We start from the raw sequence: 24,663 nt of genomic DNA, 5'->3' as shown, positions 1-24,663 counted from the left end.
GCCTTTCTGGATTTTTGGACTGTAATTTGATTATTATTTAGCTAATGGCTAATTTCCACTTATAAGTGAGTATGTACAGTGTTGGTCTTTCTGGTTCTGGGTTACCTCATTCAGAATGATTTTTTTCTAGTTGTATCAATTTGCCTGCAAATGTAATGACAACATTTTTTAAAGTAGCTGAGTAATATAATCCATTGTGCAAATGTACCACATTTTCTTTATCCATTTATTGGTTGAGGGATAGGTAGATTATTTCCAGTTTCTGGCTATTACAAATAAAGTTTCTATGAACATAGTTGGGCAAGTTTCCTTGTGGAAGGATGGAGTGTCGTTTGGATGTATGCTCAAGAGGAATATAGCTGGTTCTTGAGGTATAAAGATTCCTAATTTCTGAGGAACTACCACTGTACAAGTTTTCACTCCTGTAAGCAGTGAAAGATTGTTTGTCTTACTCCATATCCTTGCCAGCAAGAGCTGTCACTTGTGTTTTTTATCTTAGTCATTCTGACAAGTGTAAGACAAAAATCTCAAAGTAGTTTTGATATGTATCTCCTTGATGGCTGAAGATGCTGAACATTTCTTTAAGTGTTTCTTAGCCATTTAAGATTTCTCTATTGAGAATTCTCTGTTTAGATTTGTACCCCAGTTTTTAATTGGATTATTTAGGTTTTTTGATATCTGGCCTTTCGAGTTCTTTATGTATTCTGGATCTTTGGTCTTCTATTAGTTGTGGAGTTGGTAAAGAATATTTTTCCTTTTTGTAGACTGCCACCTTCATCAATTAATGACATCCTTTGTCTTACAGAAGCTTTTCAATTTCATGATGTCTTATTTATTAATAAGACATTGTTGATCCTAGTGCCTGAGCTATCAGTGTTTTGTTCAGAAAGTCTTCTCCTGTGTCAATGCATTGAAGGTCATTCCCTACTTTCTTTTCTATCAGATTAAATGTATCTTGTTTTATTTATTTTTGATGTCTTTAATTCACTTAGACTTGAATTTTGTGCATGGAGATAAGGAGAGATCTTTTCATTCTTCTACACGCAACCACTTTGACCAACACCATTTGTTGAAGATGCTTTCTTTTTTCAGTTTGTATTTCTGGCTCCTTTATCAAAAGTTAAGTGTCCATAGGTGTATGGATTTAGATCTGGTTCTTCTAGTGAATTTTATTAATCAACGATGAAAGAGGTTCTAAAGAGGCAATTTCATAACACTAAGTACCTACATAAAAATGATGGAGAGATCTCATATAAGTAACTTAAGAACACACCTTAAAGATCTAGAAACAAAAGAATAAATAACACCCCAAAAGAGAGGTTGACAAGAAATAATTGAACTCAGTCATGAAATCAATAAAATAGAAACAAACAGGAAAACAAAAAGAAATACAAGGAATCAATAAAGCAAAGGGTAAGAAGTGGGTCTCACCATCATTTAATAATACTGTTAGCTTAGTCTCTGATTTCCAAACTTCAGAACATTTATCTTGCTTGTATCTAGTATGATTATTCTGTTATAGCAGTCTGAACTACGAAAGAAATAAACAAATAAAATATTTTGGTTCATCCAGTTAATAAAATATTATTCATAAATAAACAAAACCCAATTAATATATGTAACTGTGTGGAAAAAAATCTCAGCATACCACCTGCTATTCTGTTTATGAAAAAAATTGTAAATTGTAATCTGTGAGCCAGAAACTGCCTAATCATTTTAAGGAGAAATCTATGTATGGAGCCTGACAGTTAGAGGTCCTCAGGGGTGACACATACTTTTAATCACATTAGCCACACTAGTTTGCCATAGTTACTGGGCCTGGGTGGTAGTGGTGCAAGCCTTTAATTCTAGCTGTAGAGAAGAACTTAAGATGAGAGGAAACAGCACTCACACACAGTCTCATTCTAAGATTCCTAGATGCAGGAGCACCATTTTGGACTGAAGTAGAGGTAAGAAGCAATGACTGGCTGTTGTGCTTTTCAGATCTTCAGGTTAAAGATCAATTTCTGTCTCTGGGTTTTTATTAATCGTTCTACAGGTAAAACCCCTTAAAGGTTACTCATGCTGCAGTAGATGATCCTATACCCATGCATGCACAGGCAGCATTTAAGAGGATATTATTTTTTTGGTGTTTTTGCTTGTTTTTTTTTTGTTTTAAAGAACATTTAAAACTGGGATTTAAAAGGGGTGAGAATATATATAGGAAAGAAATAGGAGGGGAGTAAAGAATTGGTGAATTGGATGAAAACATGAATTTGTGAAATTCTCAAACAATAAAAATTTAAAAATTTTTAAAGTGGATTTTTTGTTTGAAATACATTTTGAAGTATTGATGAAAATGAATTTTCAATATTTGTGAATGTTTTGCGGTTTTAATAGACTTCTGTGGAAGAATTGCTTTCTTAAGTTCATTTTTATAATTCTATTTTTGAATATGTGTTTGGGAATATTTTAGGCCTACATGTGTCATAAAAAATAATAGTTGAAGTAGCCCTTGGGGAAAGCACAGTAATATTGGTATTGCAATTTTAGTGCATATGTAAACTAAATGGAAGAGAAGAAGAGCCATAAGTTTGTTTCTTAATGCATAAAATTTGTTGATATAATAGGAGGTATTATGGCCACAATATTTGTTATCACCATAATGATGTATTATTGTGTGGCACTTGTAAGAAAATGCTCCCTGCCTTATAGATGTCCCTACCTTTAAAACATAAGTCAGTTTATTGAAGCACAGTTCACTTTTTCCCTTTGGAAAAGATGCTTCCAAGGAAAAATATCACTTTTAGGCTATTTTTGGTTTTTGGCAAAAAGAAAGCCCTGGGAATGTTAAGGAAAAGTTCTTAAAGGAATTTTGTCAATGTGCTGTTTTAAATACAGTACTCCTTTCTGTCCAGCAAAGGCACTTCCATCAAATGCTCTTCAATACCTTTATTATTTAAAAATCAGCAAAATAAAAGTAATACAAAAAGAAATTAGAGAAAATTTCCTAGTTTTGATTTAAGTAAAACTTAGATTACATTTTCCATACAATAATGGAACCACATTGCAAGTTTAGTGAGTTCTACAATTGGAGATTTACTTTAAAAAATAGATTATTTATTTATATTAAAAAGAAAACAAACAATATTTTTTATTTTATATGCCAATCAAAGTACTCACTCCCTCTATTCCTCCCCTTCCTACCCCCTCCATCCCCTCCATAGAGAAGGTAAGGTACATTGCTTTGGGGAAGGTCCAAGGCCCTCCCTACTATACATAGGCTGAGCAAGATATCCATCCAAAAAGAAATAGATTTCAAAAAAGCCAGTACAAGCAGTAGGTATAAATTCTGGTGTCACTACCAGTGACCCCTCAGTCTGTCCCAACCATACAATTGTCACCCACATTCAGAGAGACTAATTTCACCTATGCTGTTTCCTTCCCTCTCCAGTTGAGTTGGTGAACTCCCACTAGCTCAGGTAAACTGTTTCAGTGGGTGTACCCATCATATTGATCTCTTTGCTCATATTCTCACTCCTCGACTTTTCAACTGGACTTTCTGAGCTAAGTCTAGTGCTCTGATGCAGGTCTCTGCCTCTTTTTCCATCAGTTGCTGGATGAAAGTTCTGTGGTGATATTTAAGGTAATCATCAGTCTGACTACAGGACAAGGCCAGTTCGGGCACCCTCTGCTCTATTGGTTAGGGCCTTAGGTAGGGTCATCCTTGTGAATTCTCATGAATTTCTCTTGTGCCAGGTTGCTTGCTAGCCCCACAATGGCTCCCTCAATCAAAATATCTCTTCCCTTACTCTCATCTCTGTCCTTTCTCCATCCTGTTCACTCAAGTTCTCCACACTCTCTTTCTCCCCTCATTATCCCCTTCCATCCTCCGACTCCTTCCAACCCTATGCTTCCAATTTTGTCAGGTGATCCTGTCTGTTTCCCCTTTCAAGGTAGATCTACGTATGTTTTTCTTAGAGTTTACCTTGTTTGTGTAAGATTTTATTTTAAGGAAAAAAAAAAGAATTTACCAAGCTGTTGATTTAAATCTTCCATTATTAAACCTTTCTTCGTGTTTATGGGGAAGATATTATGAAGAACAAGATTAGTTGCAGTACTAAAAATTTATTTTGGTGTATAACAAAATCATATTTGTGAGAAGACATATTTAAAATAAATTTATACAAAACTAACCAGAATTGATATATTTTAAATTTTCATTTTTCTCCTTCTATTTGAAAGATGACCAGCAATAAGGCTTCATAGAAATATACCCCATAAATAACATCTTCATAGAAAAAAGGAAGTCAAATTTGTGTAGTCTAAAACTTAGTAAAGTTAGTCCACCAATTTAAAGGATTGTCCATTACACATTCAATATTCTCCAGGTTAAGTATTTTATTCATTTGCTTGATTTTCATGGATATTTGTCTTAATAGAAATATATAAGGCAAATGGAAAATATTAAAACAACAAATTAAAATCTTTACTCTTCTAAGTCCAACAACATGCCAATTTATATGACATTAATTTTGTTTCTTAGAGCAAAGAAGACTATTTTATTTGAATCAGAAAGCAATATAGAGATTTTGAGAAATTTAAATTACATTTTCATATGTCAACAGTGTCATATAACAAATTAAAAAATGTAAATAATGTAGATAATTCTCAAAAAAGATAACCATTAGAATCCATTTTATTTCATTAAGATACAAATGTCATTGGGAGGCACCTTTTAATTTTCTAGTATTCTAAATACTCATATGTTTTTTATTGAAATGTATATAGCTTGTTTCATCAGTTCACAATTTGACAGGAATACAAATTCAGCTATTATTTATTTAATTACTACCGTCTAGGGGTGCTAAATTCTTATCACAAATGGATCTTTGAGAGATGATATTGTACCTACCTGGAGATGATGTTTGATATATCATTAGGATTATGCATAAAACTCACAGAGAGAAATATGACATTTTCAGTCATCTTTCATTTGAAGGTAATAATATAGGTCAAGAACAAAAAGATTCTGATCACAATAGGACAGAGTTTCGGTAAGAATAAAACTGTTTTAATTTAATTTGGCACAATGATCATTTTATTATAAAATATCAAACACAGAAAACACTGTAGAAAGTTTTAAAGTGTCCACATACTCATCACTGAAAACAAGCAATAGTCCTTTGTCCCATAGTTCAAAGAAATTTCTTAAGAAATACATTTAAATATTCTCATTTCAAACACTTCAGAAATAAGCGTTAGTCTAAAATTGAGCTAATAGTTGTAAACTATGCTTTTTAAATTTTACTATGTGTGCATTTGTATTTTATATATTATATTGTTTTCTTTTTTTTCAGGAAACAGAAAAGCTATTTTATTAGCAGTGTTATATAATTTACAGGATGGTTTTCTTTTTTTTCTTTTTTTTATTTACTTTTTTTCAAAGTTTATTTAATTATAAAAGTTTCCATTTCCGCCCCTCCTCCCAACACCCTCCCACTCCCCCCAATCCCTCTCCTCCTCCCTCTCCATCCCTAAGAGCAGTCAGGGTTTCCTTCCCTGTGGAAAGTTCATATATTGCTTTCTTTATGGAAAATAAATGGTAAATCTCACTTCTTATATCAGTTTGCCTTCTTTATATTGTTTTATTTGTTACTTCTATAATACTTAGCATGTCCTGGTATTTTTTATTCTCTTTCAATACCTTTCCCCTAGATTCCTAGGTTTTAATATTGCCATCATTCACTTCTGTGTTTCCCTTTGCACACTGATTAGGGAAAGTAGTGCTCAGATTTAACAAAAGAAGGAAATGTTATAATCCGGAGGATGCTTATACAGTGCCCAAGAAGAGAAATGAACTTATTAAGTCTGAGTAACAAGATAAAGCAACTGTTTATGGGCCAGAAGGTCAAACAACTGTGGAGACACCCATTCATTGGGAGCTATGGCTTTCAATAGATTAACATGACTTCTGTCAAACCAAGAAGTTACAGGACATGGGAGACAAGCTAAAATGTGTAGAACATTACAGAGAAGATTAGAGAATTGTGGCATGTGTTTGTGCATGTGTACCTGTATGTGGGTGTGCTAAATGCACAATCAGAACCTGCTCAGTCTGCTCAGTTCTATTATTGTCTCATTTCTCAGTCTAAGATTTTCACTATCCAGTGACTGGGATTTTATATTATAATGGTCAATTTTCTTTCAAAGGTGGTAAGGGTGTGAGGATAAGGTAGACCTGGATAGGGAAGAATAGCTGTATTGCCACTGGACCTGTGAGAATACATTTTCCTTTAGATATCCTTTTGATAGTAGACTTTGTTTGGCTATCTTCATTCTTGATGTTTGGGTACAGCTTCTTAGACACAGTCAGCTTATATCTTAGAGATCTATATCAAGCTTTCAATCAGGCTTTGATGTTTGTCTTCAGTTTTGATACTACTGTTACTTTCTTTTTCTTGCTTTTAGACTAAGGTACTTGCTACATATACATATATATACATACACACACACATATATATAAATTATTCAAAAACTTGAGATTGTATAATAATTACGTCACTCACTTTCCTCACTCAAAACTCTCCAGTATAACCCACCTTGTTCTCTTTAAAATAAGGGCTCTTTTTTCATTGATTACCGTTACATACATATATGCATATGCATGTATATAATTATATATATATAAATATATATTCCTAAATGCATAAACAGAACCTGCTCAACCTGTATAGTGTTACATGTACATATGTTTTCATGAATGGTCATATGATATTGGATAACCAATTGATGTACTCTTAAAGCCGCATGTATTTCATCCAGTATTTCCACATGTTAGGGCACTTTCCTGGTGATTATTTGTGCTCTATTATTCTAGGAAGAACATTTTTATTTTACTTTCAGGTTCAAGTGTAATTTCTTCTACCTTTGTTATTTGCTTTCATTTACAAGTTTTTTTGATCTCATTTGGCTTATTGTTTTATATATCTTTTCTTCTTTCAACTTGATTCAGATGAGTTTTTTTCTTACTACAAGGGAATGGAAAGCTTTCAACTTTCTTTTGCTAGTATAAGTGTAGAAGAAAATCAGTACTGAGATATTATTGTTTATATAATGTAGACTTTTAAATGACAATTTTAACAATCATGAGACTGAACTAGGTGATGGTGACAATGCCTTTAATTGCAGCAATTAGGGTCAGAGGCAGGTGGATCTCTGTCAGTTTTAGGGCATCCTAGCCTCAGAGTGAATTCCAGGACAGACTCCAAAGCTACAGAGAAACCATTGCTCAAAAAGCAAGAAGTAATAGAATACATGACCGAGAAATAATGGCAGAGAAGGCATGAGATATCATAAGTGAAGGAGTGAAGGAGAAGGAAAGTACCTGATCACATTTTAGTACACATACCAGCAGTAGAGAGAGAGAGAGAGAGAGAGAGCAGGTAGTGGGGAGAGAATGTAAATCCTCAAGCTGATATAATTTCTTCTAGCAAGACTCCAGCTCAAAATATGATTTCCTCTCCAATGCCACCACCAACCGGGGACTGACTAATCAAATACAGGGGCCCATGGACATTTCTCAATCAAACTAACACACAGTACTTATTATTTTCAATTTTAGATGGTATTTTGTTCTCCCTATGAGAATCATGAATATAGCACTCTGGTCCCATTTCTATATACTATTAGTTTTTACTCTTTGATCGCCAAATACCATCAGAAAATGTTTATTTATTAACCATCAACTTTATAAGATTTTTATTTCAAAAGAACTAAAGTGCTATCACTTACCTGTTGTAAGTTTTTCCTTAAATGACCATTGTCTTCATTTTTCATTTCTTTACTCTTCAGTATAGTCATTATTTCCCCCAAAGCTGTTCTAAATAACTATAGTTTTACATTATTCATCAATAATTCTATTAATTTCATTTTCTTTCTTCTTGGTACTTCTGCCCTCTGGTTTGATGCACATTGGAATCCTATTCTTTCCATTTACCTTCATCTAATAGATCTTTTCCATTATCTTCTGGATTAGACTTTCTAAAACAATTTTCTTCTGAATTAGTTGTTTTTTTTTTCCTCAGAAGATTATCCAGTCACCTACTTTGTTTATGCATAGAGTTCCAACAGATTAAGATGGGGGAAATCTGATATTTTCGATCTATTTTAAGAACTAACACAGGATTCGGGCCCCCGACAGGGGCCCGGCGAGGGGGAGCTAGGACTCTCCCCGACCCCATAGACTCCCAGGTCAGCCTGCTCTGCTGGCTCCACCCTGCTAGCTTCCCCGCCAGCCATCCCAGCTTCCATCCAGAGGGCCTTCGGAGTGGTGAGTTGATTCGGGCCCGTGGCAGGGGCCCGGCGAGGGGGAGCTAGGACTCTCCCCGACCCCATAGACTCCCAGGTCAGCCTGCTCTGCTGGCTCCACCCTGCTAGCTTCCCCGCCAGCCATCCCAGCTTCCATCCAGAGGGCCTTCGGAGTGGTGAGTTGATTCGGGCCCGCGGCAGGGGCCCGGCGAGGGGGAGCTAGGACTTTCCCCGACCCCATAGACTCCCAGGTCAACCTGCAGTGCTGTTTCCACCCTGCTAGGCTCTCCCACCTGCCATCCCAGTTTCCATCCAGGTACAAATTTCTGTATTTCTCCCCTCCCACTGAGCCCATAAAATTTCCCCAGTTCAGCTGCCTTGCACACTGGGCCTGCTCTGTAGGGGCATCCCGGAAAGAGGCAGTGCCTGTGCTTCAATACCCTGCTTGGGGAAAGGTAGGCATTCTATCAGTGAACTCCCTGCCCAACAAGGGAACCTGACCCGATACCAGAAGTTCCAATAGAGAGCATTGGATCGAAGAGATGGGCAGACGCCAAGGCAAGACCTCCTCCAACAATCTGAAAAACAACATGAAAATATCAGATCCCAATGACCCTACAACAGAAGGATTTGAACACTCTAACCCAGATGAAGTGGAAAAAAGTGCCATTATGAAAGCAATAGAGTCCCTTAAAAAGGATATGAATAACTCCCTTAAGGAACTGGTCGAGAAGTATAACAAAAAGTTTGAAGAAATGAGTATAGAAATGGATGAGAAATATAACAAAAAGTTTGAAGAAATAAGTAAATCCGTGAGTGATACCCTGAGAAACCAAGAAAAAACAATCAAACAAGTAAAGGAAACAGTCCAAGAATTGAAAACTGAAATGGAGGCAATGAAGAAAACACAAAACGAGAACCGGCTGGATATGGAAAACCTAGGTAAACGAACGGAGACTACAGAATCAAGCATAACCAATAGAATACAAGAGATAGAAGAACGAATCTCAGATTCTGAAGATACCATAGAGAAAATAAATGCTCTGGTCAGAGAAAACGGCAAATCCAACAAATTCTCTTCACAAAACATTCAGGAAATCTGGGACACAATAAAAAAAACAAATCTAAGAATAATAGGGATTGAAGAAGGAGAAGAACTGCAGGTCGAAGGCCCAGAAAATATATTCAACAAAATTATAGAAGAAAACTTTCCCAACCTAAAGAACGATATTCCTATGAAGGTTCAAGAAGCATACAGAACACCGAATAGATTGGATCAGAAAAAAACATCCCCGCGCCATATAATAATCAAAGCACAAAACATAAATATTAAAGAAAAAATTTTAAGAGCTGCAAAGGAAAAAGGTCAAGTAACTTATAAAGGTAAACCTATCAGGCTTACACCGGATTTCTCTATGGAAACCATGAAAGCCAGAAGATCCTGGATAGAGGTACTGCAGAAACTAAGAGACCATGGATGCAAACCCAGACTACTATACCCAGCCAAGCTATTGTTCACTATCAATGGAGAAAACAAAATATTCCAGGATAAAAACAAATTTAAACAATACGTAGCTACTAATCCAGCCTTACAGAGAATATTAGAAGGAAAATCACTACCAACATTCCCAACACGATCTACAACAACTCGAACATCTAGCGACCATTCACAAGCACAAATCAAAGAAGAAAAACACATACACTCTACTACCTAAAAAAAAAAAAAAATGACCGGAGTCAACAACCACTGGTCATTAATATCACTTAATATCAATGGACTCAATTCACCTATAAAGAGACACAGACTTAGAGATTGGATACGAAAACAGGATCCAACATTCTGCTGTTTACAAGAAACACACCTCAACCACAAAGACAGACACTTACTCAGAGTAAAGGGTTGGGAAAAGGTTTTCCAAGCAAATGGACCTAAGAAACAAGAGGGTGTGGCCATTCTAATATCTAACAAAATCGACTTCAAACTAAAATCAATCAGAAGAAATGGAGATGGACATTTCATACTCATAACAGGAACAATTCATCAGGAGGAAGTCTCAATCCTGAATATCTATGCTCCTAATATAAAGGCACCCACATATGTAAAAGAAACTCTTCTAGAACTCAAGGCGGTCATCAAACCACACACACTAATAGTAGGAGACTTCAACACTCCTCTCTCACCAATGGACAGGTCAATCAGACAGAAACCAAACAGAGAATTGAGAGACCTATTGGAGGTATTGAATCTAATGGATTTAACAGACATCTATAGAACACTCCACCCAAATAGGAAAGAATATACCTTTTTCTCTGCAGCTCATGGAACCTTCTCGAAAATTGACCACATACTCGGTAACAAAGCAAACTTCCACAGATACAAAAAAATATTAGTAACTACCTGTGTCTTGTCAGATCACCATGGACTAAAATTAGAATTCAACAACAATGCTCCCCCCAGGAAGCCAACAAACTCATGGAAACTGAACAGTCAACTACTGAATCACCCCTGGGTCAAGGAAGAAATAAAGAAAGAAATTAATCTCTTCCTTGAATTTAATGAAAACAAAGACACAACATACTCAAACCTATGGGACACTATGAAAGCAGTGCTAAGAGGAAAGTTCATAGCACTAAGTGCCCAATTAAAGAAAGCGGAGAAAGCACACATTGGAGACTTAACAGCACACTTGAAAGATCTAGAAAAAAAAGAAGCTGATTCACCCAGGAGGTCTAGAAGACTGGAAATAATCAAACTGAGGGCTGAAATCAACAAAATAGAAACAGAGAAAACAATCCAAAGAATCAATGAATCAAAAAGCTGGTTCTTGGAGAAAATCAACAAGATTGACAAACCCCTATCCAAGTTAATCAAACGGCAGAGAGAGAACTTGCAAATTAATAAGATCAGAAATGAAAAGGGGGACATAACCACAGACACAAAGGAAATTCAGAGAATCATTAGATCTTACTATGAAAGTTTATATGCCACAAAGTTGGAAAATGTAAAAGAAATGGACATTTTTTTAGATAAATACCATATACCAAAGTTGAACCAAGAACAGGTGAACAATCTAAATAGACCTGTTAGTCGCGAAGAGTTAGAAGCTGTTATCAAAAATCTCCCTACCAAAAAAAAGCCCAGGACCAGATGGTTTCAATGCAGAATTCTACCAGAACTTCCAGGAAGAGCTAATACCTATACTCCTTAACGTATTCCACAATATAGAAACAGAAGAGTCACTGCCTAACTCCTTTTATGAAGCTACAGTTACCCTAATACCAAAACCACACAAAGACACAACCAAGAAAGAGAATTACAGGCCAATCTCACTCATGAACATCGACGCGAAAATTCTCAATAAAATACTGGCAAACCGAATCCAAGAACACATTAGAAAAATTATCCATTATGATCAAGTCGGCTTCATTCCAGAGATGCAGGGCTGGTTCAACATACGCAAATCTATCAATGTAATCCATCATATAAATAAACTGAAAGAAAAAAACCATATGATCATCTCACTAAATGCTGAAAAAGCATTTGACAAAATTCAACACCCATTTATAATAAAGGTGTTGGAGAGACTGGGGATACAAGGATCATACCTAAATATAATAAAAGCAATATACAGCAAGCCGACAGCTAACATCAAACTGAATGGAGAGAAACTCAAAGCCTTTCCACTAAAATCAGGAATGCGACAAGGCTGTCCACTCTCTCCATACCTCTTCAATATAGTGCTTGAAGTTCTAGCAATAGCAATAAGACAACATAAGGGGATCACGGGGATTCGAATTGGAAAGGATGAAGTTAAACTTTCGTTATTTGCTGACGATATGATAGTGTACATAAGCGACCCCAAAAACTCTACCAAAGAACTCCTACAGCTGATAAACACCTTTAGTAACGTGGCAGGATACAAGATCAACTCCAAAAAATCAGTGGCCCTCCTATACACAAAGGATAAAGAAGCAGAGAGGGAAATCAGAGAAGCATCACCTTTCATGATAGCCACAAATAGCATAAAATATCTTGGGGTTACTCTAACCAAGGAAGTGAAAGACCTATTTGACAAAAACTTTAAGTCTTTGAAGAAAGAAATTGAGGAGGATACCAGAAAATGGAAAGACCTCCCCTGCTCTTGGATTGGGAGAATCAACATAGTAAAAATGGCAATTCTACCAAAAGCAATCTATAGATTCAATGCAATCCCCATCAAAATCCCATCAAACTTCTTCACAGACCTTGAGAGAACAATAATCAAGTTTATATGGCAAAACAAAAAACCCAGGATAGCCAAAACAATCTTATACAATAAAAGAACTTCTGGAGGCATTACCATCCCTGACTTCAAACTCTATTATAGAGCTACAGTATTGAAAACAGCTTGGTATTGGCATAAGAACAGAGAAGTCGACCTATGGAATCGAATAGAAGACCCAGATATTAACCCACAAACTTATGAACACCTAATTTTCGACAAGGGAGCTAAAGGTATACAATGGAAGAAGGAAAGAATCTTTAACAAATGGTGCTGGCATAACTGGATGTCAACCTGTAAAAAAATGAAAGTAGATCCATATCTATCACCATGCACAAAACTCAAGTCCAAATGGATTAAAGACATCAACATTAATCCGACCACTTTGAACCTGATAGAAGAGAAAGTGGGAAGTAGTCTACAAGATATAGGCACAGGAGGCCTCTTCCTAAGTAGGACCCCAGCAGCACAGACAATAAGAGAAACAATGAATAAATGGGATCTACTGAAACTGGGAAGCTTCTGTAAAGCAAAGTACACTGTCAGTAGGACAAAAAGGCTGCCTTCTGACTGGGAGAAGATCTTCACCAACTCCTCATCAGACAAAGGTCTGATCTCCAAAATATACAAAGAACTCAAGAAACTAGACACTAAAACTCTAATTAACCCAATTAAAAAATGGGGTACTGAACTTAACAGAGAATTCACAACAGATGAACTTCGAAGGGCTAAAAAGCACTTAAGGTCATGCTCAACCTCCTTAGCGATCAGGGAAATGCAAATCAAAACCACTTTGAGATACCATCTTACACCTGTCAGAATAGCTAAAGTCAAAAACACCCACGATAGCCTGTGCTGGAGAGGATGTGGGGTGAGGGGAACACTCATCCATTGTTGGTGGGAATGCAAACTCGTGCAGCCACTGTGGAAATCAGTGTGGCGGTTTCTCAGGAAACTGGGAGTCAACCTCCCTCAGGACCCAGCAATACCACTCTTGGGAATATACCCTAAAGATTCCCTAACATACTCAAAAGCATTTGTTCAACTATGTTCATAGCTGCACTATTTGTAATAGCCAGAACCTGGAAACAACCTAGGTGCCCCTCAATAGAAGAATGGTTAAAAAAGGTGTGGAACATATATACATTAGAGTTTTATTCGGCGGTAAAAAACAATGACATCTTGAATTTTGCATGCAAATGGATGGAAATAGAAAACGCTTTACTGAGTGAGGTAAGCCAGACCCAAAAAGAGGAACATGGTATGTATTCACTCATAAGTGGATTCTAACCATAATTAAAGGTCTTTGAGCCTATTATTCGTGATCCTAGAGAAGCTAAATAAGAAGATGAACCTGATGAAGATTCTTTAGCTATCCACCAGGAGGTAGGAAATAGACAAGAGTCCCAGGTAACCTCGGGTGCATGGGGGGGCGGGAGGGTCAATGGAGGGGGAGAGGGCTAGAGAGAAGGGAGTAGGGGAGGAACGGGGAAAGCTTGGTGGCTGGGGATGGGGGGGAGGGAGGTAGGATGAATATGGGATCAGGGAACAATATATTTCAACTAAGGGAGCCATTTTAGGGTTTACAGGAGACTTGATTATATATGGGATCCCAGGTCCAAGGAGAAATCCCCCAGATTGCTCTCTGGACAGAGGTGAGGGTGCCTGAATCGGCCGTGGCCCATGACCATACTGATGTATATTTTGCTTATCACCATAGATCCTTCGTCTGGCGAAGGACGGCGATGCAGTCGGAGGCCCACATTGGAGCACTGGATTGAGCCCCCCCCAGGTCCGGAGGGGGAGCGGAAGGAGGAGGAACATGAAAGACGAAATCAGTACTGCGAGGGATGCTATCACCCACTGATACAAGGGAACGGATCTGATGAGAGTTTACCAGGGCCAGTCGGACTGGGACTGAACGAGGACGTGATCTAGCCAGATTCTCGGAATTTGGCCGGATTCTCTGACTGTGGCTGGCCCGGGGTCTTTCTGAAAAGCCATTGACTATGACACTGGGACCTGTTTCCTCTGCATATGCTGGATTTTGGGGATCCAGTCTGTTTGGACGCTCGCCTTCCTGGACCTGGAGGGAGGGGGAGGGAGCTGGAGCTTCCCACAGGGCAGGAAACCCTGACTGCCCTGGGGGACGGAGGGGAAGGAGGGGGGGAGTGGGGGGAGTGGGAGGGTGTTGGGAGGGGGAGCGGAAATGGAAACTTTTATAATTTAATAAAATTTACTAAAAAAAAAAGAACTAACACAGTATCATTATTTTTATACTCTTTTGACAATAAAAATCACAAGCCATCAAAAAGTTAAGATCAAGAAATTACAAGAGAACCTGAGGGCCTACAAATGTGCTTCTTTCATTACTGTTAAATGAACAGGTGACTTCAGTAAGATTTCTTTTCAGGTTTATTTAATAAATGAAGGCTCATCCCAATTCCCTGCTGTTAATAATTTCCTCTTCTTGTCTATTGCTCCTTTATACTGTCATTTTCTTGAGGAGTAGTGATAAATATATACTTGGTTAAAACACTATTTGCAAAGCGGTTTTTAGTGCAAATTCTAATAGGCCTTAATAATAAAAACCTAGAGTCAGATAAAGTTCCAAGATTACTGTCTGGTATAATTGTAAAGAGTCTCTGAGTATTTGGTAGGATTTTTTTTTAGGTTTCTATTGGAGGTGTGCACAGAACACTGCCAAAATGTGCACCATTGCAGCTAACCAAGTTGGAACCGTCTTGAGCAGCTGGTACCCAAAACAGGTCTTGTAGTAGCGCTATCAGTATTATGATGTCATATCAACCAGGTAGATTTGTTGTTGTGGGGCCCCATCTTCTTCCTGGAAACTTTAAAGATTTCTGCAGGAAAATTCATTGTTCATTATGGAAAACTTAAACATTATTTATATAGACACAAACAGACATATATATTCAATGAAAGGTACAATAGAGTCAAAAATAGATATGAAGAAAAGTAACTTTTTTTCTAAATTCTGGTTTCTTTCTGTCCCATATCATGGCTCCTGACATGAGACAGAAACTATGAATTTTTTTTTTAACAACATGCTTGGATGCAGAGAGGGACAAAGCCAGTGTCCAACTCCAAAGCCAGTTCTTTCTATCTATCTATCTATCTATCTATCTATCTATCTATCTATCTATCTATCTTCTATCTATCTATCTATCTATCTATCTATCTATCTATCTATCTATCTATCTATCTATCTAATCTATCTACCTACCTATATAAATGTATGTGTATCAGTTACCTAATCTCATAAATTGGATTCTTTTTTCTCGATAATCCTTAGTGGATAGTTATTTTTCCTTTTTTTCATCTTCCAAATATTCAGGGTCTCTTTAATTTTTGAAGATGTGTAATTTCCTGTAAAGATAAGAGCAAAACCCTGACCCACCCTTATAAGGTTTCCTTACCAACTGTATGGTTGTCACCATTGTGGATGAGCTGTCATTTCTGTTTTTCAAGAGGTTTCTCTTTTTCAAACTGAATCTATATTAATTTTGATGGTATCTATAGATTTTATTCTCCTTTGAAAATAAAAGCAAGAGCAAAACCCCTTCCCCAGTGCAGCACATCTGCAGTATATGCATTGTGAGGTCAGCATATACTTGAAATTTACTGGTTGATTCAATTTAGAAGACTTTTATATTATCCAATATTATCCAATTGTATTATCCAATTATATTATCCAATGTCTCTCTGCTGCTGTTGTCCCTTTTTCATTAGTATTAAGAAAATTCAAGGTTAATAAAACATTATGTAATTTATTTGTGGGGGTATTTTCCATACATTTTTGATTGTTTAACAGACCCTTTATAGTTTGATTTGATTTTTCTTTAACTCCCTGTTCTGTAGGATTGTGTGGTATACTTGTAATATGCTTAATAGTATAATAAACAAAAAAATTGTTTCATTTTTGTAGAGACATATGGTGGACCACTATGTGTCTTTATTTGAGCAGGTATACCCATGATGGCTATATGTTCTAATAAATGTATAGTTACTGAATCAGAGTTGTGACTGGAAGCAAGGCAACAGGAACGGTCCTGAGCTGCTTTAGTTTACCAGCTTGGTACTTGTTAAATACTGAGAAATACGCTTTGCTTGACACATTAAAAGATATTAAATCAATTCCATACACAGATCCAGAAACCCAGAACTCACGGGCAGGGAGGAGAAACATGAAGCTGCACAAGTCACTATGTGGCAGCAAGGAACCAAGCCAGGGAACCAGGCCAGGGAATGGGGCAGTTGTGCTTGCACTTGGGAAATTTTCAAGTTGCCATATGCAGTAAGTTCCACTGTGGTGTGTGTTGTACAAAAAACTGTTTAGGTAAGAGCAAGCCAAGCTGGCAGGGTTGGGAGACTGTCTAGGCAATGGACCAGATAGGCCTTTAGGCCATCCACCTGGTAGGCATGGAGTCAGAACCGACATGGGTGCCAGATAATGAAAGACTCTTAAAAAAAACCTACACTAGCTCAGAAATGAGAAAAATAGACATTTATTTAGGGATAGACTCACAAATCAGAATCCTCTGCTGGAATGGAGAACAGAAACTGAATCCCACAGCTGGAAAAGAGAGGCTGGACGCATGCTCTACATTGGCATAAATAGTATAAGAGGCCATGCCCCAGTGGGTGGATAACTAATGGCTGGAGGTTTTCCTTCAGCATTTCTGAGTCTGTTAAAATAGGAAAACTATAATTACAATTATCAATCTTTGACTCTCTCAGAGACCTGAGATGAAGATGACAAATATCCATAACCCATAGAATAAACAAAAACCACCCCCTCACTGATGTGGGATTCCCCTCTGTATGTTGTGAATATCATTGGTTAATAAAGAAACTGCTTTGAGCCAATAGCAGAGCAGAGGTAGGTGGGGAAAAATAAACTGAATGTTTGGAGAAAGAAGAGTGGAGTCAGGGAGAAGCCATGTAGCCCCACTGGAGACCAGATGCCAGAACTTTACCCAGTAAGCCATAGCCACGTGGTCATATACAGATTAATAGAAATGGTTAAATTAATATTAGAGTTAGCCAGTAAGAATCTAGAGCTAATGGGCCAAGCAGTAATTTAATTAATATAGTTTTCATGTGATTATTTCAGCTCTAAGATAACCACACAGCCAAGAACCAACAAGCAGCCCCTCCTCCAACACCTCACCTCTTGAGAATGTGGGCATTGTGTTCTTAAACTTAATTCCTGCTATCTAGGAGCAGTAGCACCTTTAGGGGAACTAGAAAAGAAAAAATTGGGTTAATCGTCAAGTCTTTTAGATTGAATATTCATGCTGGTTGATGAACTATGATCTTTTCTAATCAAGATGTCTCTCTTGTTCAAATCTAACCTTTATTTGGGGTGGGAGGTCCTTTTGTCTATGTGTTGCTTTCATTGGTTAATGAATAAAGAAACTTCCTTGTCCTGTTGATAGATCAGAACTTAGGTAGGCTGGGAGGAAGAATGGCAGACATATGTTCTACATCAACATAAATAGTATAAGAGGCCAGTGGGCAGGTAACTACTGGCTGTAAGACTTCCAACAGCATTTACTGATTTCAATTTATGGTTTCTCCTGAAAATTTGTTTTATTTTCTAAATCTGTTCTTTTTTTCAGAGAAATATGATTTTTTTTTTCTACAATGGGCAATAAGTTCTTTAATTGCTCTGGGAAGGAGTTTCTTTCATGATGACAGGAAGCAACTGAAGCTAATTTGACTTGGGGGCCTGTGAGAAGCTCCTAAAAGTATTTTCCATATGTAAAAGATTACCTCGGTTGTTCTTTGTTGATATACATTCGTTAAATGTCTGTCCTTACCATACCTTCTGCATACTCCAGAAGGAATGTATGTTCTGTTTGGATTATGATTAGAAAACTCATTGTTTCTAGGAGCACCCTGTTTATAGTCCCTTTATATGCAACCTTGTTTACCACAATTGAAACACTTTACATTTCAATTTTGTTTCAAACCTGTGGAAATCAGCTTTCCTATCCAAGCATCATCATGGTCATGAGATTCAATATGAATTGTATTTTGGATCCATCCCTCCAAGGGTGTGGATCTTGTCTTTAATAGCCTAATTACCATTTTCCTTGTCCATTAGTATTTTCACAGGCCATAGAAACAACTTTTATTCATCTAGTTTCTGAATTTGGTATCATTCTCTTTACTGTTTAAGTGATTCTTTATAAGAAATCCATGAAGGCTTCCTTTGGGCCCAAGATAACCCTAGCAAATGACTTGATTTTTTTTCTACTTCTCCAGTTCTGTCCCAAGAATTCAAAACTACTGTATAGTACAAAGCCAGGGGGTGGTAATCATAGAGTTTGCTTTTCTACATTAGCATAATCTCCTTCTCCAGGAAGTTGATTTTGGAAGATTTCCACACCTCTATCTCTACGCTATTATTCAATGGTCTTAGCCTCATTTTTCAACAAGATTCTTCATTGTAATTGTGGACCAGGCACCAAGACTGCTATAACCAAGTCTCTCCAGTCTTGAGGGATAATTGTGTTATGGGTGAACCACAATGTTTAACATATGCTTCACAAAGGTGAATGCATGACATATGAGACAATTTCTTCCTTGAATCTACTTAAATCTAATATTTCCACAGAATTCCAGTGAATGCTTAAATATCCTTGGTGATTAATACCTGTCATTTGGCAGTTCCGGTAAGGTTACTGGATATATTAAATTTATTTTTTTTGGAAAATCTTAGGTTGTTCCTCTCTAACCTTATAACGCAATGCTGAAATTGGTTCTCCTTTAAATTCCTGTGTTTGGATCTGAATATTTTTATGATCTGTTTTAGTAACTTTTTCTAAGGCTTGTATTTTGTCACTCATATTAACCAACTTTTCTAGAGATAAGACAGTAATTATCAAACGAACAATAAAGATTATCAAAGTGGTAATTAACATTATGTTAATTATGGTTAAACTGATTACCCCTTCATTTTATTGTTCCATTTATAAATCATGCATTGCATAATCATAGAGAGACCTAACTCTTTCAATTGTAATAGTGTTTCCTTTTTTTCATTTTTCAAGATAGGGTTTATCTGTGTAGCTTTGGAGCATATCCTGGTACTTGCTCTGGCAACCAAGCTGGCCTCAAAGTTACAGCGATCCACCAGCCTCTGCCCCCCAAGTTCTGGGAATAAAGGCATGTGTGCCACCAATGCCCAGCTGTATTTTACTCGTTTTTTAATGTATAAATGCTCTCTGATTAACTAATTCCTCCCTTTAAAAGTTCTAAATTGTCTTACTAAATCTGCCTATGTTGGCAATGAAGATGTGAGGCTGACTGTAGTTGCATAGAACAGCAGAAGGTTGAGTGGGTTTTAGGGCAGCTGCCTAGTTTGACAGCAGCCTGAGAAGTGGGTCCAAGGAAAACCCATAGCCCACCAGGAGAGAAGAAAGGAAAACCTAGCTGACAGGGCAATGACTCTGGCTATGTATATTTCTGTCCAATGTGAGTGGCTACAAAGACACCAGCAACTAGCTTTTTTGTCTGTGTGTGTGTGAATTTGTGCCTTAAAGTTGGATGCCATCGGTAGCATGAGTTCTAATTGGTTTTAATAATAAAAACCTGAATTCAGATATTAGGTGATGAAAGATTAAAGATCAGAGAAGCAGAGTAATCAGTCACTAGTTCTTATCTCTAATGAATCCTCAGACCAATGAGGTGATCCTGTCTCTATGAATCCTCAGACCGAATGCCTTGAGCTTCTGTCTCTTCCTGTCTTATATTCCTCCTCTCTCCAGCCAGTCACACCCCTTCCTGTCTCTACCACCCTAGTGTTGGGATTAAAGTACTGGGATTAAAGGTGTGAGCCACCACTGCCTGCCTCTGTTTCTCTTTCAGACTGGGTCAATCTCATATAGCCTAAGGTGGTCTTAAACTCACAGAGATCCATCTGACTCTGCCTCCTGAGTTCTAGGATTAAAGGTGTGTGCCACAATGCCTGGCATCCATGGCTTACTAGTGTCTAGCTCTATATTCTGATCTTCAGGCAAACTTTATTTTTTTAGATCACAAACAAAGTATCACCACAACAGTTTTCTATTTCTTTATTTATTTGTGTTTTAAGAATGGGTCTTACTTAATCTAGACTGGTTTGGAATTTCATATTCATTCCAGGATGACCATGAATTCCTGTTCCTTCTGCCCCCAATGTCCAAATGCTGGAATTACAAATGTGAAAGACCATGTTCAAGTTCCCACTGTGTGTGTGTGTGTGTGTGTGTGTGTGTAAATAGCATCTTCAATTATTACCCTTTTAGAAACATTATCCCAGAAATACAATGATTTATCTCACAAATTACCAGCATTTTACAGCAAGCTGTTTAGTGAAAAGTTTATAATTGAAAAAAAGAGAGGGAATAACCAAAATGTTTCATAACAAGAAATTGATTGCATAAATGATGCCTCATTCATAACATGGAAGACCTGTGTCAATTTTCAAAAAATAAGACAAATATGATTTTTTTAGGCATACAATATAATTGTTAAGAATAGAAAAACATTCTGGTGAGCCAGTTAGTAATGAATGACTATGTATGAGATGTTTAACCTCTTTGTAGTGTTATTATTTTATTTTTATTGAGCTCTACATTTTTCTCTTCCCCTCTCCCTACCTCTCACTTCCCCTTTAACCTTCCCCAAAGGTCCCCATCCTCCCAATTTACTCAGGAGATCTTGTCATTTTCTATTTCCCATGTAGATTAGATCTATGTATGCCTTTCTTAGTGTCTTCGTTGTCTAAGTACTCTGGGATTGTGATTTGTCGAATGGTTTTCTTTGCTTTATGTTTAAAAACCACTTATGAGTGTGTACATGTGATAACTGTCCTTCTGTGTCTGGGTTACTTCACTCAGAATGATGTTTCCTAGCTCCATCCATTTTCCTGCAAAATTCAGGATGTCGTTATATTTTTCTGCTGTGTAGTACTCCATTCTATAAATTTACCACATTTTCTTTATCCATTTTTCAGTTGAGGGGCATTTAGGTTGTTTTCAGGTTCTGGCAATGCAAACAATGCTGCTATGAATATAGTTGAGCACATGTCCTTGTGGCATGGTTGACTGTTATTTTTTTAATAAAAATATGTACAATAATATTAGCCAATTCACAGGGTAATGCTCTTAGAATATTGACTGTTATGTAGTAAATTTCATATAAATGTTTTCCATCATCGTTTTAAGCATTGACTTTCAGATAATAGCTTGGAAATGTTAATGCATTTTTCCAGCAGAGGTTTAGTTATTTGCTTTCATTGCATTCTTTAAAATTGTGTTGTATTTCTTAGCATGTTTTACATGTCAATTGAAGTACTATGTTCATTAAGACACAGGCATTTAGTAAGGGATGGACAATTGGAAACATGTCCTGGGAGCATAAATGCCTACTTATTTCAGAACAGTATTGACTCCATAAACATTTTCTCAGAGCAGATGTTCAGTAATACCTTTGACTTTTGGAAAGAGAAAAATAAGGATTTATATAGAAAGCATATTGCCATCCTGGAAATCATTCTTGAATGAATTCATGGCTAAGCTGCTTGATTTTGTGTTACTATAATGAAATATGGAAACATATAAAATTGACTCTAGTGTTCTGAATCACAGCTAAAAAGGACAGAAAAATCACCATTTATTCCTATGTTCTTGGAAGGGTCAGTTAATAGTCTCTTACTTTGTACTTGCTGAGTCTCTGACCTGTAAAATGCATTAGACACCTCAACACTGAATGTGATATTTCTTTTAAGATCCATGTTTATGGCTTCCAAAATTCTATTTTATATTAATTTTGGCAATAGCCTTATGAAATCATTGTGGCAGTTTATTCTCACTTTAGAGATAAGGAAATAGACATTCCTGATGAAAATTACTTCTGATAATGAAATCATGTAAGTGATAAAATCAAGATTTTAGTCTTGATCTGCTAGAATGAGAAAAAATGATCCTTCTACTGTAGCATTCACTTATTAATTCTTTCAACTGCACAAGAAAAAGATCTTTGTAAATATCTGTATTAAATGGAATTAAATAAGTAGAAAAAAATCCTTTTTCCACATAGTCTGTTAATTTGACTAAGAAGAAAAATGTGTAAAACAGAAACTATTATATGTAATAGCAGAAATGATTGTGTTGATACTGTTATTGTCTACAACTTTTAACAGAACAAAGTATATGTTGTGTTATACTAAAACTTATTATGAGATTTGAGATAATCAGGGAACTTGATGAAAGTGTCAAGCAATGAGAAAAGTAGCAAAGTTAATGAGAACACATTAAACATTTATCCTTTAGAGAAAGCAGAAAGAAATTAAGCAAGAAGTAATGAGTGGACTTGTAGATTAGAAAGATGAGATTAGTAATTTGTAGCACTGTGGATCTGGTCAAGGTATGTGTCAATGGTGTTCCAAGAAGTAGGAGATGCTGTTTGACATACAAATATCATGGGAAATGTTTCAGGAGAGTCAAAATAACAAAAATAGAAAATAAATTGGAAGAAGCAAAACCAAAGGAATATATTATAAGGGGGATAGTAATACTTTAATTATTCAACATAAATGAAACATTAAATCATTACACATAGATAAGTGAGAATTTTGCCATATATTTGTTTTCTTACATGAGGTGACTCTAAGTAGAGGAAAATTTAAAAGTACAATTTCATAAGAAACTATATAGGGATTTTTTTTAATTAAGTAGGACATTACCTTTCCACTCTCACCCTCTTCATATATTTTCAACATCTGCAATAGTTGATATCAAGAATCTTCTATTCATATCACAAAAGCAACACATGGGACACTTTAAGTGATTTTATTGAGGGTAATAACTTGAATTCACATAGAATATTGATCTGACTTCTGAACTTTAAGAATATGCACATAGTCAGATTAAATAGTAAACAGGTCTACAGAGAGCTAAATGGCATTGGTACGATTAAAACAAAAGGTTTCTGTAGTGGTTTGAATGAGAATTTCTTCCACAGTGTTGGCTTCTGGTAGAAATATTTGGGTAGGCTTAGAAAGAGTAACCCTCTTGGGGAACTATGCTGCTGGAGGTGGTCTTTGAGAGTTTAAAGACTCAGTGTCACTTCCAGTTTGTGCTTTTGGATTCACGCTTTTGATTCCTGCCACTATTTTGTTACTTACTGCCATACTTCTTCACAGTGATGGACTTTTATCCATCTGGCACTTTAAATGATAATAAACTATTTATTATGTAAGTTACTTTGGTCATTTTGTTTTATTGCACCAAGAGAAAAAATACCTAATGAATTCCATACTTAAATTCCAAATTCTAGCACTAAGGGAATTTTATCAATATCTTCTCTAGTACATGGATATGTGCAGATTGCATAGACCAATAACTAATGAAAATTGGGAGTATTCTCAACAGAATGGTAAGAAAGTGAAGGATTCAAACCAAAACAGATAGGAGAGAATACACTTGTATTTTCTTATTCTTCTTCATAACAGAGTTACTAATCAGCACATAAACCATAGTGCTGTTATGTTTCTGTTGTGATTAATTATGATGATAACAATAATTTCAATCTATATGTGTTGTATGTACACATCGTTTACTTTCAAATACATTCTCTATGCTCAATCTAAGCATTCTCATCTCTTTTGGTTTTATTTTATATTTTAATCATCTATTTATTTTACATTCCACCTGTAGCCTCTCCCAATCCCCCCGAAACATGATCACCCATCCAATGCCCTCCTCTTCTCTTTCCTTCCAAGAAAGGGCAGCCCTCCCATTAACGTCAATAAAACATGGCATATCAAGTTAGATGTAGCACCCCCATCCATTAAGGCATAAGATGACATGGTATGAGGAGCAGCGTTCCAAAGCAGTCAAAGGAGTCAGAGAAAGCTCCTGCTCCCACTGTTAAGATTCCTATAAGAGGACCAAGCTACACAAGTGTAACTTGTATGCAGAGTGCCTAGGTGAGTTCAGTGTAGTCTCTGTGGGCACCAATGAGCCCAGGTTAGTTGTTTATCTGAGTTTTCTTGTTGCGTCCTTGAAATTTCTGGCTCTTCACTCTTTTCTCATTA

Source organism: Myodes glareolus, chromosome X, assembly GCF_982192425.1.
Source record: "Myodes glareolus chromosome X, mMyoGla1.1, whole genome shotgun sequence".
Taxonomy (NCBI): Eukaryota; Metazoa; Chordata; class Mammalia; order Rodentia; family Cricetidae; genus Myodes; species Myodes glareolus.
The sequence above is the reverse complement of the archived record's forward strand: the minus strand, read 5'-3'. Positions refer to the sequence as shown.